We start from the raw sequence: 7,015 nt of genomic DNA, 5'->3' as shown, positions 1-7,015 counted from the left end.
GATCCGTCATCGGGGTGTGCCGCGGCTCTGTTGCAGTTGTTCGATATTGTTCGTTAGTTCTCGTCCACCGATGTGCACAACATACCAGATACCGAGTAATATAACATATATAGGTAGGTCGGTAGGTAGGTAGGTAGGTAGGTAGATGAGTATAGGCACAACCCTCCGGGATCAAGAAGTTACCATTTTTAAATTCAAAGTGACTACATAATATTATTATACATTGTTACAGGTTATACACCGACGACACGACGGCACGACGACGAGATTGGAACTTATAAAGCTCTAGAAAAATTAATAAATGTGTGATGCGATTGGGGTTTTAAAATCCTGAAAATATACTTTGGAAATTCGCGCTTAATTTTTACATCCCAAATACCTATTGTTTTTGTAAGTACAATTATTTGGCAAATCTTTAAGCAGAGTCAATAGGACAGTTAAATTAATTTGATGTGGATTTATGGTTGAACCGTATATAGACCGGCCAATCATATACTACCGTCTACCACCTACTACCAAATATATTGATGGCCACGTGTCGACGTGTCGCAGTAATGCAGCCAGTTTAGTATAAATATATGTATATATTATTTTAAAGCGTATCGGAGTAATTCGGTATGACCGAAAACCTTTTCTTGACACGGTGGAAACGTGATAATGGCCGGTTTAATAGTATAAAAGATGTACGAGTTCAACTCATAAAATTACAAAAATGATAAAACAATACCTAAAAAATATTTCAATAATAATTGTAGTAAATGTTTAAAATCATAATTCCTAAAATAACTTAATTGAATATAAGTCGTTGATATCGATATATATATATATATATATATATATATATATATCGATAATAAATCGCTCTGAACGTTTTCCTTAAATGTATTCTTCTTGTATTAGAATAACAAAAAAAAAAAATATACCCCTATTGTGTATAAGTATAATATTTATTAACTTGAGATGGAAAATTTATACAGTGACACCTCCTTTAACGGACACCTCTCAATAGCGGACACCTCCAAATAACGGACGGAATTTTGGGAACGGTGAAATGCGTACTCACTGTATTTCCCCTCTTAATAGCGGACACCTCCAAATAGCGGACGACGTTTAAGCGACCGAGAGTGTCCGATATTAAGAGGTTTCACTGAAGTATAATTCATATAATGATATAATATTATAATGTTAATAATATTGTGTTTTTAATTTATATTTATGGAATTCTATGTATATTTGAAAACATCATATAATATATGCTACAGCTAAATCGTCGAAGAGACTGAGATCTCCTAAAATGTATTTTTATTTTCGACTTTATTCTACAACTTTTGAAATTATATTAATATTAATCATCAGATATGCTCTAAAATTCTGTAAAATTAAGAAATGTGTTCTTAAAACTAAAAATAATAACAATACATGCAAAAGCATGTGCTTAACTTAATTTTTTTTTTGTGTCATGAAACTAATTATGTAGGTATACTTTTAACAATAAATCTAATAGCTCATATGTTATATTTTCTATTTATTTATATTATCAACAAGTTTGATGATCAAGTATCTCAGATACATTTTATAATAATAATAAAAAATAAAAAAATGGCTCATAAATAACAAACAAATGCAACAACTTTCGAGTCCTACAATATATAATTATGACCGACTCACGTATCATTATTTTATTTTCATATTATTAAATTATGTTTTTTTTATTAATTATTGATGCGAATAATATTATAATCTGGTCGAGTTTAATAACGTGCTACGATCATCGTTTCCTTGCTCGGGTTTAAAATAAGGAAAACTTAAAAATGGTTTGTTCGCTTAGCGTGGTTATTCCAGCGCATAACTAACCTATACCGGATTTAACGTAAGATATATATATTTTTTTTATTAGAAAAGAAAATATACAATCTGTAAATATATGTACAATAGGTAATTTTGATGGTTTTTTTTTAACAAGGCTTGATGACGTGAGTGAAGAGGGTGCCCAATGACACTACTTCAGCTAGTAAGATATTAGTAATCTTACTATTAGTAGAAAACACTTACGTTTTGAAATGTTTCTGTTACATAATTTTAAGCAGTTACACAACAAAATTTTTAGAAAAATAGTATATATTTTTATCTTTTCAGTTTTTAACTTTTTTACTCTTTTGAATGAAAGCTTGTACGTCATATAATTTCGTATTCCCAGTATTCCGTTGCAGATTAATATTGAGAGTATTTTTATGTGTAAAATCCAAATTTCGTAAAAGTATATATAGTTTATTACGTTTTAATTTATAAGTATTTTAACTAGTTTAGATGGGCGGACTATTGAACCAACATTTTGCGGGTTATTCTCTTGTGCCACTCCACTCAGCTCAGCAAAATTTATAGCCCCTGAAATCATCAGTAACTATTATAGGTATCTAGAATAATTTTGATTTTTAGGCAAATCCATAAAATATGGCGCTTTATTGGAATAATATGAATCACAAATTTAAAAATTGCATGTTTTCATTAAAAAAATAAAAAAAAAAATAACTACTACGATAAAAAATAATATATTTTTTTAGTAAAACGTTATTTTTTAACGATTTAAATTTATCTAAATTAGTTTTTGCGTCCCTATGTATGATACTCCATTGAATCCAAAAATAATCAAAGTGTAATAAGATAGTATATTGTCGTTCGGAGCCATCGTAATAATTTCTTTTTATATTAACTGCTAGGAATCGTCGTCAACGGTTGAAAGTCTTTGCTCGCTAACTGAATTGTCGCGAAGAAACCTAAAATCCATACAACGTATTTTCTATTATGTAAGCATGTAAATATTTAGTAACAATAAATCATAATAATATTTAATAGTATATACAGAGTCCATTATCTACAAACAATATTCGTGGTCTTCATGGCTACAATAGTAATATTTTCTAAAAATATTAACGTTTTCGAAATATACTAGTAATAATAAACAGATTATGATATCGCCGTCTTACGTTAAACGGATCACTCGGTACACATACCTAGGTATCTTCAGGTATACAATATATTATTATTATTATTATGGATTGTCGTTTATTTTTCGGTTCGCGTGCACCAACAGCAACGTGTAAGGGTCGTGTACCAAAAGAGTTATATATATATATATATATATACCTATATATTATGGTATATAAATATACTCATCGACTGTTGCAGAACACATTTGTACACTTCGGCCGACGGTGACTTTGACGAATGGCGCCTTAAAACTGTGCGCAGCTCCAGGGATGACGCGAGATCATCACATCCTGCGATCCGGAGATCGTGTGGCAGCATCGTATTATACACATGCAGGTATGCACACTGTAGTCATATATAATATATATAACTATCACATTGATCTATAACGATAATAAATTATTAATTGGTCCATTTGTTTCGAAGGTTGCACAGTGCGGGCGAGTGTGTGCGTGTGTGGGTGCGTGTGATATCTTCTCATCATTGCTGCAGCGGGACCACATGCGGATTATTACTCACGGGCAATAAATCACCCGGCCAGCAGCAACACAACAACGTCTGTAGTATATATATATATATATTATTATACACGTCTACATAATAATAATAATAATAATAATATAATAAAGCTACTTTATTAAACGGAGATGGCCGATAGATACAATATCGCGCGCGGAGCAACAGCAGCCGGCCGACCGACCGACCGACGGATCGACCTACCGACCGACCTACCCGCGGACGGACCGACTGACTGTATAGGCGTACACCACACACACACACGCACACACAATGGAGATAATGTGAGATATTTTGACAACGATGATGCACACACACACACGAGCTGCACAACGCTTAGATATACATATATAGGTACATTTCTCGCGGGGGTTTTTATTATTATGTTTGAATTATTTTCATTTTATTTATTTATTTTTTTTTGTCCTCAAAAGGCAAAACGGTCGCATAAACACGACCGTCGTCGTATATATATATATACATGTATTTTATTATTATTATTATTATACGCGATATATACACACCCGCAGCAGCAAACAACGCGACGCGTCTCACCCATTATCCCGGGCCAGTCGACCAGAAACGTGTTCGGTGTGAAAGGCGTACGAAAATCACGATGATGGCCGCACGGTTTTGTTGACAAATTTCGCACCCCGCGGTCGAACGTCGTGTGTTTTTTTTCTTTTTTTCGGGATTCAAAAAACTGATAACGGGACATCTGCGCCGCCGCCGACTGATCGCCGCGACAATGCACTCTCCACCACTCACTTGTGTGACGGTTTGTATTTCTTTTCTTTCTTTTATTCTTTCGTGTTGTGTTGTGTTTTTTTTTTTTTTTTGCTTTTTTATTGACTCCTCGCGGCGGGAAATTTTCCGAAAAAAAATAATAAACGCATGTTGCGGTCATTCCCCACGGTCGTCGCCGACGACAGACGCGATTCTCTCCCCCACCCCTTCCACCGCCACCTAATCCGTATTCCGCTGTGGACGATGCCTACAACGACCGCGTCATCGATCATGTAGCGCACATGTAAACACGGATTTGTCACGAAAACCGACGGTTGTCAAAAAATAACCGAATCTCGCTTTTGAGTTTTTGACGGATACAATAATTATATACTTACATGATGTTATCAGCTATATATATACATATTATATGTTCATTGTATATTTCCCTTTCACCGTAATCGATCGATTTAATGTGCAAACAAAAATTGTCCGGTCGATGCGCAGTCACAAATGACGCATATATTATACAGTGTGCAGGTCACGATTTAAGGTACTTATTACAACACTAAATATTTCGGTCGGGCGAATTTGTATTGAAATGCATTTTGGGGGTAACCTAAGAGGTACTTAAATACATTTTGCACTCCGCAAAACGCGCACAATAAGAGTTAAAAATATGAAAATTTCATAAAATATGAATTTCAGGACCTCTTAGGTTCCCCCCAAAATGCATTTCAATATAAATTCATCCAGCCGAAATCTTTAGTCTTACCTTATATCGTGATCACTTTGTAATAAAATAATGAGTTATGGATATGGTGGGCCCGAAATTCGAAGCATTGTTTTGTATTTATTTATTTTAAAAACACAATCTGCGGTAGAGTGCATGAATCTGCGGCCGAATGAAAAAATATCGAATACAGTGAACTCAGTTCGACGAAAGAGTACAACCTAGATTTATTTGTTATTCCACATTATAAGACAAATAGTGGAGCTTTTTCTTTTCTCCCCAGAGCTCTTAGACCAGCCAATATAATATGCCACTATCTTGATTTTTTTAATTCTTCTCGTGCAAATTTTAAACTAAATACTGTATTATTTCTAAAAAAATCCAATTTATTTAATTATCTTTAGTCACTATATTGTTTCTAGTCGCATGCTTAATGTAAAATCAATATTTAAATTTTGTATTATTATCATGGAACGTATGATGTGTATCTTGGTTGTTGTCATATTTTGTTATATGATATAGGTAGGTACTTTGTAAAGGGCTATCGCCCGTCGAGTTATTAAATAAATAAATAAATAAATATTATATAGCTACCTATGTTATATTGGTGACGCTTCATAATATTTGTTTATATTTATAAGTTTTAAAATTTAATTGATTTGTACGATTGATTAATAGATTTATACATTATGATGATAGTATCCATTACATTCGCGTTTCCGGTATTTTGGAGGATTTCCATGCAATTTGCATTAGATATCGTTGACAAATGACATACACTTTTAATCAAGACGATTTAGAGTGAGATGCAAGAAACGGTTTGCCTCTTCCCTAACAGTTGGGATCGAATGTATTGATGTATTCGCATTACTTATTTGTATCTTTTTTTTAATGTTTCTACATGGTAGGTACACACATTGATTAAATATACAATATACATACATATTTAATCAATGATACATATACGATATTCGTTATTTGATTAATTATTATTATTAATAAGTTAATAGACTTCAGCTGTGATTTAATGAAAATAGAATAATCACTATTATAACAACAAAAATATTACTTTTTTTAAATTATTTTGTTGAAAAATGTTGAACTTGTCAATTTAATTGATAATGTATTTTTAGTATTTTTTGTTGTAATGTTATATTGCAAAAAAATAATTTATTACATTTTTTTATAACTATTCTATTTGGTGTTCTTGGGTGATAAATTCCGGGCATATGAATACGGTAAAAAGTATAGAAAAATGAATAAACTATAACAGTAGCAACCTTAATTAATAACTATTGATGTTTCTATAGCGGTGCACTGTAGCTTGTTACCAAAACGCTCTCAGAAATATGTTTTTAAATTGTTAATATATAGGTAATGTTTTTTTTTAACTCTCGTCGTTTTTTTTTAATATGATTTTGTCGGTATGGTATTTATTTTTAAACCAGCCATGCGTTATTTTTGCGATGTTAAGAGATTGAATAAAAAAAATATATACATATACTTTTCCGCATCTAGATTTAAGCGGCTATAAATTATGATTTTATAATTATTATTAGAATAATAAAAAAAAAAAAAAAAAAAAACGATGTGAACTCTTAATGTGTATTACAGTTACGACGGTCGATATACCCTATACACGTTTTGAGAAAATGCTGCGCGAGAGTAAGAGCTCATAATTAACCGATCGTCTCGTTTAAAAGACAACATCGTACACGCGTACGTATACAACCGAATGGTGTCCACATTGAGTGTATCATACAAACAATAATATTATGGGTACGACGCATATTATAATAATAATTAAGTCTTCTCTCATCACACGAGATGTACATAACACACATAATAATATTATACATGCGCGGTCGCCACGACGTGTGTGCGCGTGTGTGTGTGTGCTGTACTGTGAGTATAAAATCGTGCGGACGGACGCGAGAACGTGGCTTTATAATATAATATTATATTATAATAAACATATAAATAGATATTTTTTTTATGATCCGGCGATTCGCATAAAACAAATTGTGAGCAAAACAAACGTAATAATTAATC

At 32.3% G+C, this 7,015-nt stretch overlaps 1 long non-coding RNA gene across 1 annotated transcript; it reads left to right on the top strand.

Annotated features, from left to right (window-relative positions):
* Nucleotides 1-244: 244 nt before the first annotated feature.
* LOC149057153 (uncharacterized) lies at nt 245-4,463 on the top strand. Its single transcript, XR_016191090.1, has 3 exons — nt 245-390; nt 3,187-3,324; nt 3,415-4,463. It is a non-coding gene; the product is annotated as an uncharacterized LOC149057153 (long non-coding RNA).
* Nucleotides 4,464-7,015: the final 2,552 nt, after the last annotated feature.

This window comes from Diuraphis noxia, unplaced genomic scaffold, assembly GCF_037042655.1.
Source record: "Diuraphis noxia isolate RWA-SAM2 unplaced genomic scaffold, SU_Dnox_SAM2 contig0003, whole genome shotgun sequence".
Classification (NCBI taxonomy): domain Eukaryota; kingdom Metazoa; phylum Arthropoda; class Insecta; order Hemiptera; family Aphididae; genus Diuraphis; species Diuraphis noxia.
The sequence above is the reverse complement of the archived record's forward strand: the minus strand, read 5'-3'. Positions and strand labels throughout refer to the sequence as shown.